We start from the raw sequence: 12,037 nt of genomic DNA on the forward strand, positions 1-12,037 counted from the left end.
GGGGAGGCGGACCAGCCGGCCTGCTACTCTGGACCTCAACCCAGAGACCCTCCAGCAGCAGCCTCTTATTGCCCCTCTCCAACTGTCCTCTACTGCCTACTTCCCTGGGCCACTTCTACATAGCCCCAGTACCTTCTCTGTCCCTTTGTGTCAGGGTCCCAGTTCGGCACTCATCAGCCTAGAGCTCTCCCAGCCTCTACTGATCCTGCCCTGCCCTGCCCTGCCCTGCCCTGCTCTGCTCTGTCTTAGGTGCTTCTCTAAGAGCCCATTATTCTCCCTTTGCCCTCCAGGGACAGACTCCATTCCTCTCTGCCCCGCAGCCTACTTATAGGGCCCAGCTTGGCCCTGGATAGGCTGCTTTCAAGCCTCTACTTGATTGGCTCTCAATAAGCCCTTCCAGGATTGTCTGGGGCTCTGCGCAGCCTCTTTGGCTTGCTTTAACCCCTTCCATGCCAGAGTGGACTACATGCACAAAACTACAATATGGGGGAGGGGAGAGACAAAAATGTAAACTCTGATTCCCTCCTCCTCACATGCAAGATTGAAGGATTCAGTTTAATATAGTTTGGTGACAAGCTCAGAATATTATCAGGTGAATATTTAGCTATACTAAACAGAGATGGGTATGATCCAAACCCCTAATTTCAAACACCCAGAACTTTGGAGAAGTTTGAAGAAAGATCCAAACTTTGTCACTCTGCTCTATCTCTATTAACAGAAGACATGACACATGGACACTTATGTGTGCTAGGTCTTGTTTCTGATTTAATGGGTTGGTGAAACTCAAACAGCTGAAAATACATTTCCTTATGGGAAAAGATATATAGAACTGAACAGATATTAAGCCAAAAAGGTCCTATAGGAACTACCTAAAAACCTATAGAATCTATTAGAAAATTATCTAGAAAATTATTTTTAGTTTTTGTTTTAAACCAGCCTATGTAATTCTAGATCAGAGATAAAATTCTCTATAAATTGCATAGGACTTTTCCATAAACTTTACCTCACCACTTTAATTTAGAAAGGAGTCAAAACTAGAACAACTTCTCTAACTTTTTATGGTGCTGGTGGGTTCACTTAAATGAGGACTTGGATCCAAACAATTATGCATGGCTTGGAACACTGGCAAATATTTATAAAACCCCAAATCACCTTGTAGTTCTGCCCTAAAATCTCTGAAAAAACCCATACACTAACTAGTTTCCACAATTTGGCTCCTACTCTTCTTGCAGCTCGGTCACGTGGCATCTTGTGACTCAATGAGAAAGTGCAGTATCACTTTTATGAAGCCAGAAAAGGGTCTGTGTTAAAAATATCAGATCCTTAGGAAAAAAAAGATACACTCCAAATGTCAAACAAGTTTACATTTCAACTCCCTCATCACCAGAGCTGTACGGAACATCTCCCGCACTCACACACACACAAATGCATCCTGATATGGCAAAATCTCATTTAAGGAATTTAGGTGAATTGATGTCAAAAACAATTCCTGGCCTATTACTAGAACTTAAACCTCTACCTTTTGAAAAAAGGTTTGAAAAAGTGGAATTAAAGACACATTGATTTCCTTCTCCCACAGGCATCTCTGTTAAAGTAACCATATTTTTAAAATGGCTCACTTTTGTAGGGGCACAGAATACACAAAAATATACAGCACACTTTTTATAATGTGTGCTGGTTTTACTACTGCCAGCTCTGGATGGAACAGCAGCACATGAATATTTTTCAGAGGGGAGGATGCTTTCTTGTAATCTAGTGTACTGAATGAATTTAGCATGAAACACCAAACAGGTGTTAGTAGCATTCACTTTGAGCAAAAGAACAACTTTGGCAGCTTCTATGCTCATTCAGCTTTTCTCTTCACTCCAAATACTGTCCATCAAACTGAACACTCCTTTCCACTGAACTCTGTTCCTGGGAAACATGGAACAAATTCCACATGTTACAGGACCAGTGTTCCGTGGTTGTAAAAGAACCAAACTTTTGATTGATGAAATGACATTTCAGGGACCTGAAAGACATTCATGGGATGTTTTGATATATGAAAAATCATGACTGTCCCCATGTAATTGCCATGTAAGGTTTCTGATGTCTGTGGCTTCTTCCATGATGCTTCTTATGTTTGGAATCCCAAGCTGCTTCCTTCATAAAGATTAACTTTGGTTGTCTTATCTACAGGAAGTGAGGGAGAAGGAAATGTTTTTCAATAAAAGTATTGCAGCTTTCAATATGAATACATGTTCCATTGACTTCAGTAACCATGTGTCCCTTTGTCTCTTTTCTTTTTATGACCCTAGCTTGTTGGGTTACGTCACATTTAGACTACATGTGTAATGCCGACAGACCCTGGTCATCGGCCGGCAGAATTGAATTGGGGACCACATGAGCTAAAAGCCAACTGGTTGTTAGCTAAGGCTGTAGAGCAGACTCATTTTATCTCCCTCTCTCTAAGTGGTCTTGATGCCACTAGATGGGACAGAACACCACACCCAGTAGGTGTATGAGTTACACATGCACTTGTGGATAGGGACTGGCTGTTCTTGTTTCTGTGAGGCACCAAAGTTGCTTTGGGTACTCAATAAGTAATAATGAATAAGAATATAAGAATGGCCATACTGAATCAGACCAACTGTCCATCTAGCTCAGTATCCTGTCTTCTGTCAGTAACAAATGCCAGGTGCTTCAGAGGGAATGAACAGACCAGGCAATCATCAAGTGATCTAGCCCCTGTCATCCATTCCCAGCTTTTGGCAATCAGTGTGCATGACAAATTGGTGACATTCAAGAAATAAGAAGCTGTGTGGGATGGACAACTAAACCCCCTTATGCCCTGTGCTCTCTGCACTGGTTAACTATTTGTTCAAAATCCAGGTTCAGATGCTGGTTATGAGGTCCAATTTCAAGTGCTGGGGTAGGACCTGATTATTTGAGAAGCTGTCACTCCCCTCCATCTTTCACCATGACTGGTAAGTCTGGCTGGGGTACTTCTGCTATCAGGTATGTGCTAATGCTTTTTGGAACTGGCAATAGAATGTTTTCAACAGAGGGCTCTTTCTTGAGTTATATAAGTCCTTGGATGATTCACAGGGAGAGTTTGGTGTGGGCAGGTTTCATTTGTTCAGCAGGCTTTTAATTGAGGCTTTTAAACTGTGGCTTGAATTGAATCTTTTATACAGCAGCTCTTTATATGCCTGTGTAAATGGCAAAATCATGAGATTGCAACAATAATATCCACAGAAAATTGGCCAATTATATTAAAACACTCAGGCATCCAAGAAGATAGATAGATATCTAAGTGTGTATATGAAAACAAAGCCATAATATATGCAGCTGTTTATTATTCACACATGCTATGTTTTGGGGGTAGATGGAAGGGGAATTTTTTGCTTGGGCTGTGTGTCATTTGTTTACCAATATGTACAGGATGAACAAAACTGTATGCTCTATTTTGATTTTTTAAATAAAAATAAAACAATTCAATAAATGCTCCATACAGAGGCAAGCAGAATAATGTATTTTTTAGCCAGGAGGCAGAGTGGCCTAATGGACAGGAGACTGAGTTAAGTGTTCTGAGATCTTACCTGACTATGGGGATCTGTACTCTAGTGTATTAAACAGAGTTCTAGAAGACCTAGGCCAAAATGCTCAAAAGTCTCAAATTTCAAGTTGGGCCCCCAAAATGAAATGAACACTTTTGAAAATTTTGGCAGCTATGTTCTAATTTGGTCCTCTTAATTCCTTTCCCTCTGTAGGTAAAATACCGTTCATTTGGGGGATCTAAACTGCTTTACCTAAAATATATAAGCTGTGGTTAAAGTAGACTGAAACTGCTTTTGTTGCACTGGCTAAGGAGTGGGATGAACTCTAGAACAGGGAGCTGTGCTTCCCATCCACCCTCTGCCAATGTACTTTAACTCTGCAATAAAAATGCAAATTATTAGAGGTGGGGCTGAGAGTATCGCCTATTATTAAAGTTGCCCCACACTTCCTATTACAAGACCATGTTTTTCAGTTCCTTACAACTTTGCCAAACTTCAGCCCTTTGGGGGGATGAAATATGACATCCTGGGTGTCTGCCTCACTGCATTTTTTTTGGAAAATTTCAGCCAGAACTGTTCAGCCATTGCCTATAACAAGGGTGGTGGTGGGGGGAATCTTGCTTTCTTCATGTTAAACATTCTGGTGACCTTTTCTTTTAGCAGCTCTGGAGCACCCATGGCTTGGAACAGGGACTTGAAATTTGCCAGGTGGTTGGCCTTTGGGTTAGGGATGTGCCTATTGCCATTCTTATGAAAATCAACCAAATGCGGCCAAATTATAAGCCTTTGAAAAATATGCAGTATGCACATGCTCAGTAGAGACTGTGCATGCTCCAGCTGTGTCTGGGCAGGACTTTTCCTACAATTGCCGATCTGGGCTGCTGCAGACTCTCCTGGGCCCTAGCACCACTTTACATCTGCTAAGTGCTTTATGATCATTTTCTGATTAACACTCACAACACTCATGAGAAGTAGGTAAATTGTTTTATCTCTAGCTCACTGGTGGGCAAACAGACATGGGAAGACAAAAAGTGACTTGCCCAAGGTCCACTGAGGGGATAATGTCAACAACAACAATAAAAGCCAGGAGTTATTGGCTCCCAGTCATAGGATGGTCTTCTCCCCTGCACTTACATTTAATTCTTCTGGGAGAAAAGAATGCTCTTGGGGAAGGATTATTAAGGCAATAATGGGCGATTTCACAAGAGCACATCACCAGTGAATTACAATTCTATACAGCGAAGCCATTTCTCCCCAGCCTATGTGTGTGAATTGGTGCAACAGTGACATTTACAGTGATGTAGCACCTAGGTTAAGGCTCACGTAGATGAATCCCAGGGCACAAAATGAGCAGCATCTTCAAGAAATCAGAGCAGCACATCATTACCAGATACTGTACTATACAGGCTTATTGTGCAGGGATCAATCATCACAGGGGCCTGTGGTGGGAACATCAGAGACAGGAAGTGATTAATATTTAAAACTCGCCAGAAAATACAGATTTGAGATAGAAACTGCTAAAAGTCTAACTAAGGCTTAAGGAAAGGGGAATGTTTTCCTTCAAATGAAAATGTTTGTAAAAGCTCATATTTTTAGAGTCATGAGTTTAGCTGAAGATGCAGAAGGGAAATATCCCTCCTGTTTGTCAGAAGCTGGGAATGAGCCACAGAGGATGGATCACTTGACGATTACCTGTTCTAATCATTCCCTCTGGGACACCTGGCACTGGCCACTGTCGGAAGACAGAATACTGGGCTAGATGGACCTTTGGTCTGACCCAGCAGGGCCATTCTTATGTTCTGTTCTTAACATATTTTCATACGTATTCATAAGATTATCTCCTAAAAGTTATCCCCTTAAGCCTTTTCTAGATTCCCTCCAACATTATGTTTAATCCTAGTTCTGTTGGATACTGACTTCACCTATGTCTGGATTGTCTTCACCCATGTCTTGTCAGCTGTAGGCCTCTCCTCTTGAGAAAAGAACTGTGCAATATGAGGACCAGAGGTGGAAGTAAGCCGGTATGGGCAGGTACGACATACTGGTAAGAAAGTGGCCACCAGTACGGGCTGGTATACTGCTGACGTTAAAGCGCTGCCATAGTAGTGTGTCAAGCACCATACCAGCAGGGCCACTGATGGGGTGCAAAAGGGGCAGCTGGGGGGGGTCCCTGGAGTCTGGCAATTTAAAAGGGCCCAGGGCTCCTGGCAGTGTCTGGAGCCTAGGGCCCTTTAAATTGTGGCCAGAGCCCCAGACGGCGCTAGCCTGGCAGTGCTGAAGGGTGGCTGGGGGAGTCTGGCCCCAACCCTGCCCCTTCTGCCCGAGGCCCAGCCCCTTCTGGGAGCCCAGAGCCGCCCCCTACCACCCCCAGCCCAGGACCCCGGCTGTCCTGCGTATTGGTAAAGTTCTTTAAGTTACTTTCTCCTCTGATGAGGACTGAAAAAGTTATGCATTCATTTTTCTGAATAGCATGATTTCCACAGTTGTCTGGCCTTCAGACAGAAATGACTTGTTAGAAATCTGAGTTTGTTACTGCTGATGCGGTCTTGTGATTCCCATCAATAATACATATAATGATAAAAAATCCAAAGAATTATGATCAAGCAAAACAATACCCGTTAGTGCAGGTCAAGAAAATAGAACTGCATTTTCACAATTTTGAAAAAGGAATGACAATGTTTAGAAAAGGAGGGGGGCAGTTCGCACAATGAAATCTGATCAAAAGCATACCATGAACATTTTCGTTTTGAAAATGGTATTTGAAAAAAAGATATTTTTCCATGAAAATTTCTTTTGCTCAACAAGTCATCAGAAAAATCTTTGATGGAATTTTTTTGACTAGCTCTAATCCCCTGGAGATTTACGTTAAAAGAGGGCTGACCCTGACCTTCCTTTCACTGGTATAACTCAGATCTAATCCCACCGAAGTCAATGGTGTTAAACCAGCATGCAATCAGAATTGGTGTGAACATATCAAAACAGATTTAAATGATGACATTCTTTTAAAAAAATCTATAATTCTGGAATTTCAACCTAGTAGATTTAAATTTTTGTGCTATTCAGCTATTTTTCTCATTGCGTGTATGAAAGTACGATATCTGTCACCAGTCAACAATTTCAGCAGTAATCAATGTAAACAGTGTGTATCTCTGCCCTATTATATTACATGCCACTTTTGTAGGAAACTTTTTTTCTAGGAAGTCTAGGACTTTTTGACAGCCTCACTGTGATGGATTTTATTTTGGAATATTGTTCTTTGCTGTTTTCTTTCTTGCAGGTCAGTTTCCCATAGATTTAATGGAGTTTAATGTCAAAGGAATCATAATAATTCATCTAGTCTGACCTCCTGTGTATTACTGGCCATTAGATTTTACCCTGCTGTCCATTGGTTGAACCCGGTAACTTGGGTTAGAATCAAGCAATCCAATCTTTGGGAGGCCAAACTGTGGTGTACCACAGGCAGAGAATAGGAAAGACTGAGGTGCAACCAATGATCAAGGCCCCTGCAATGGCAAGGAATTAAGAGATTCATAAATTCTAAGGTCAGAAGGGACCACAGTGATCATTTACTCTGCCTGCCTACATAAGACAGCTCAGAGAACTTTCCTAAAGTAATGCCTAGATTGTATTTTTTTAATAAAAAAACAACCGATCTTCATTTAAAAATTGCCAGTAGCGGGAGAATCCACCACAAACCTTGCTAAAGGTGGGATTTGGTAGGCTAGGCCCAAATGACCCTTGCAGATGATCTGTGTGCCATGCTGCAGAGGAAGGCAAAAAAACTCCAAGGTCCCTGCCACTCTGACCTGGAGGAAAATTTCTTTCCAGAATCCAAATCTGGCTACCCTGAGAATCAGCTGAACATCTAAGAAAGAGGACCTCACATGGACAGGTCATGTTAGCAAAGATCTGCAGGGTCAGATCAGTATCTGTATTCTTATTAGCAGGGATAAAATAAAGAGGAAATCAAGGGAGAGCAATTGCCCTACCTATGCTAAAAGTACAGGTAGCACTTCCTCCACTCTCCTTGTGATCTGAGACAGCATTGTCCTCCCTTCTCTGAGTTAGTATTGCCAATCCTAAATGTTTAAAAATCATGAGCCAGCTCCCCCAAGATCATGAGACTTTTAATGTAATACACTTGGGGTCCTAATTCTTTTCCTTCTGACCTCTGAGGCTCTAGCACACCCTTGGGCCACCTTTTCCAGCATTTCTCTACAACTAACAAGGCTAGAAACATTTTTTAAATAAATGAAAACTAAGATTCTCACCTAATCCCAGGACTCCAGGAGCCAGGGCTGAAGGAAACAGATTTTGCAAGACTTGTACTAAAATCACAACAGTGGTTTCTGGAGTTGACCTGAGGTGGGGCTTGCTTTTAAGTCCCGCTGTTTGTGTACTTTTTCCTACATTGGCTGAGAACACCTTGAGACCATTGTGTACAACAATGCCACCTAGGGGCATGCACTGCACAATGCAGATGGGCCCCACTTGCTAGAGTGGCGTTTCTCAAACTGGGGGTCCTGACCCAAAAGGGGGTCACAAGGCTATTGTAGAGGGAGGGTCATGGTATTGCACTGCCTTCAGAGCTGGGTGTCTGGAGAGTGATGGTTGCTGGCTAGGTGCCCAGCTCTGAAGGCAGTGCTACTGCCAGAAGCAGTGCAGAAGAAAGAGCGGGATGGCATTGGAAGGGGGGAGGAGGAGGGGGCGGCTCATCGTTTTTTTTTTGGGGGGGGGATCAGCACAGCCTGAAATATTTTCAAAGGGTGGGCCCAGTAAAAAAAAAGTTTGAGAACCCTTGTGCTAGAGCTCTGTGCACTGGTTCTCCAGGCCCCTGCCCAGGAGAAACTCCTCTGGCAAAGCAAGGGACAAGTAGAGGGGAGAACAAGCCTTTCTGCTGGTCAGCAGCATGTGGAGGAGTGAGGTAGGCCAAAGTTGCTGAGCATCCTCTGAACCAGTCCCTCAGTCCTGGAGCCCTTGGCATGTTAGGACAGGTAAGGGGAATTTTGGGGTGAGCAGCCAGCCAGAATCCCAGCAATATGATAGTGTTGGGGCTGGAGAGGAAGAGATTGAATTGGGGGAGGGATTTTATTTTTGTTTATTTAAATGTGCTGGGAAAATGGCAAACTACCAACTCAAGTGATATTAGCCCTTTGAATGTTCCCTGGCCAGAATCTACTCCTAGGCCTTAAATATGTTGGTCTTTCTCTCCTCTGAAGGCAGGCCTAGGGTTGCTAGGTGTCTGGTTTTCAAATGGAATGTCTCTCGAAAAAGGACCCTGGCGGCTCCAGTCGGCACTATTGACTGGGGCATTAAAAGTCCGGTCAACAGCGCAGCGGAGGCCCAGGGCTGTGTTGAGCCAAGCAAGGTTAGGTTCGGGTCGAGGCAGGAGATTTGGAAGAACCACTGAGAGGAGCCTGCCCCAGTGGGAAGAGCAACTGTCCTGCGTATTGGTAAAGTTCTTTAAGTTACTTTCACCTCTGATGAGGACTGAAAAAGTTATGCATTCATTTTTCTGAATAGCATGATTTCCACAGTTGTCTGGCCTTCAGACAGAAATGACTTGTTAGAAATTGGTGTCAAATTTGCAGATGAACTGAAGCTCAGCAGTTTCTCTTTGAAGTCTGGTCCTGAAGTTTTTTTGCTGCAGGATGGCCACCTTAAGGTCTGCTATAGTGTGGCCAGGGAGGTTGAAGTGTTCTCCTACAGGTTTTTGTATATTGCCATTCCTAATATCTGATTTGTGTCCATTTATCCTTTTCCGTTGATCTGCAAATTTGACACCATCAGCTCAGGATTAAACAAAGACTGTGAATGGCTTGCCAATTACAAAACCAGTTTCTCCTCCCTTGGTTTTCACACCTCAACTGCTAGAACAGGGCCTCATCCTCCCTGATTGAACTACCTCATTATCTCTAGCTTGCCTGCGTATATATACCTGCCCCTGGAAATTTTCACTACATGCATCTGAAGAAGTGGGTATTCATCCACGAAAGCTCATGCTCCAAAACGTCTGTTAGTCTATAAGGTGCCACGGGATTCTTTGCTTGGTTTGTTGTAGCACTGCTGTGCTAAGCACTGTACAACACTCCTCTCCCTGTAACCCCTCCCCCACAAATAGTTCCTGCCACAAAGGACTTACAATCTATGGTCACTAGCAATATTTAGCAACAATGCTGTAGCAGCGAATTTAAAATAGGTGATTACTGTACATTGGGGTTTTGAGCGGGTCCATGTTACTCCCTGGTTGACAGCAACCCATTTTGAAGCCTCAACTTGCATTAGTAAGTGTTGTTGTGGTCCATAAATGCTCAATGCCATCCATGGGTGGTTGTGCGCACACACATGCCCACTATATTCTTTGCATGCTTTAACCACTAGAGGAAAACAAAGCCACTCTGTTAACATGGTTTACACAAGAGGTATTTCTTGCATTTTTTTACATGACCACTATAATGAGAAAATGAACAGAACAGTAGAAACTGGGAAATGCAGGCCAGATTCTGTGGAAGAGGCTTTCCTTGGAGTTCCCCTCCTAATCATTCTATGTGATGAAGGGGCTCCATGGAAAAAGTAGTACATCAGTAAGCAAACATCTCACTCTAATGGGAATTGGGTCAGGATCTGCGAATGGGTGGTAATATTTTACTATATTTTTAATGTGGTGTACAGCTGTGTGTGTGAACTATAAAAATGATTGGGTAGCTGTGTTCACTCAGGGTTTGTAGGGCTCATGTGACATTCCGTATCCTGAATGTATTTTAAGTTTCACAGCAGAACTCTGCCATCTTACCATAACACACTTGCTTGATGTGTGTGAATGATCTGCGCCTTCTGTTAGAGCAATAACAGTACTTATTTTTGTTAGCAAGCAGCCAAGAACAGATGACTTAAGCCACACTGCTTGCCTAGCATGGCTGTTTTCTTAAATGCTCACTTTCAGTGCTAGTCTTTTAACCCACTTTTTTGGGGCTCATCTGTGCTGTTGCTGTGATTGCAAGACTGGGAACTAGGTTTAACAAAATAATACTGGGACGTCAGTGTCCAGGACAGACTAATCAGAAAATGGGAGAGGATGTCACCTAGATAACATCACATAAGTCTTGCAAAATAATCAGTTTTTGAAAGCTCTGACTGACTGATTTGGGTTCCTTTGACCTTATCCTGACCTAGTTGATTTCACTGGCTTTCCTACTGTCAAGGTTTTTTTCCCCACTTTGAACTTTAAGGTACAAAAAGTGGGGACCTGCATGAACACTTTTAAGCTTAATTACTATCTTAAATCTGGTATGCTGCCACCAGCCAGAATTTAGTATCTGGCACACTTTCTGTTCCCCCAAAACCTTCCCTGGGGAACCCAGACCCAAACCCCTTGGGTCTTAAAACAAGGAGAAATTAACAATCCCCCTCCTTTTTCCCCCAGACTTTCCCCTCCCTGGGTTGCCCTGAGAGGCTTCATACCGATCCAAACTCCTTGGATCTTAAAACAAGGAGGAATTAACCATCCCCCCTCCTTTCCCCCCACCAAGCCCTAGTGAGTTCAGACTCAATCCCCTGGATTTTAAAACAAGGAAAAATCAATCAGGTTCTTAAAAGAAAGCTTTTAATTAAAGAAAGAAAAAAAGTAAAAGTTATCTCTGTAAAATCAGGATGGAAAATGCTTTACAGGGTACTCAGATTCATATAGACTAGAGGGACCACCCCCACCCAAGCCTTAGATTCAAAGTTACAGCAACCAGAGGTAAAAATCCTTCCAGCAAAAAGCCACATTTACAAGTTGAGAAAACAAATATAAGACTAATCCGCCTTGCCTGGCTACTACTTACAATTTTGAAACATGAAAGACTGATTCAGAAAGATTTGGAGAACCTGGAATGATGTCCCGTCCCTCTCAGTCCCGAGAGCGAACAACGATCTAAACAAAAAGTACAAACAAAGAGTTCCCTCCCCCAATATTTGAAAGTATCTTGTCCCCCCTATTGGTCTTGGTCAGGTGTCAGCCAGGTTTACTGAGCTTCTTAACCCTTTACAGGTAAAAGAGACATTGACCCTTAACCATCTGTTTATGACACCTACTCTGTGTTATCATAAACACCACATTATGGTTCAACCTGTTTCTATTTCAATCATGTCTCTCATTGTTTGGAAAATCATGAAGATTTGGTGATTTAGGACCATATTGTATCTCTGTGATCACAGGCTACAGGGATCCAAAGGATGCCAACCTTGGGTGGTCCCGGCATGAGCAGTGCCACCTCCACAGCAACATATTCCCGCCTTCCCTCCCCACCACAGAAGGCCCTTAGTGGGAGTCAGGATCTGTGTGGAGAGGGCCTGGGGCCAGGGAAACATCACTCACTGTCATCTCATGCACATTTCATGGGTAATCTTACACTGCTCCACTTTTTCCCTCTGTGCCACTGAACTCCCTCTTCAGTGGGGAAACCCGTCAGCAAAGGCTCATACTGACAGCATAATGGAAGGGGCGGAGGCGCAGT

This window comes from Gopherus flavomarginatus, chromosome 7 (assembly GCF_025201925.1).
Source record: "Gopherus flavomarginatus isolate rGopFla2 chromosome 7, rGopFla2.mat.asm, whole genome shotgun sequence".
Taxonomy (NCBI): domain Eukaryota; kingdom Metazoa; phylum Chordata; order Testudines; family Testudinidae; genus Gopherus; species Gopherus flavomarginatus.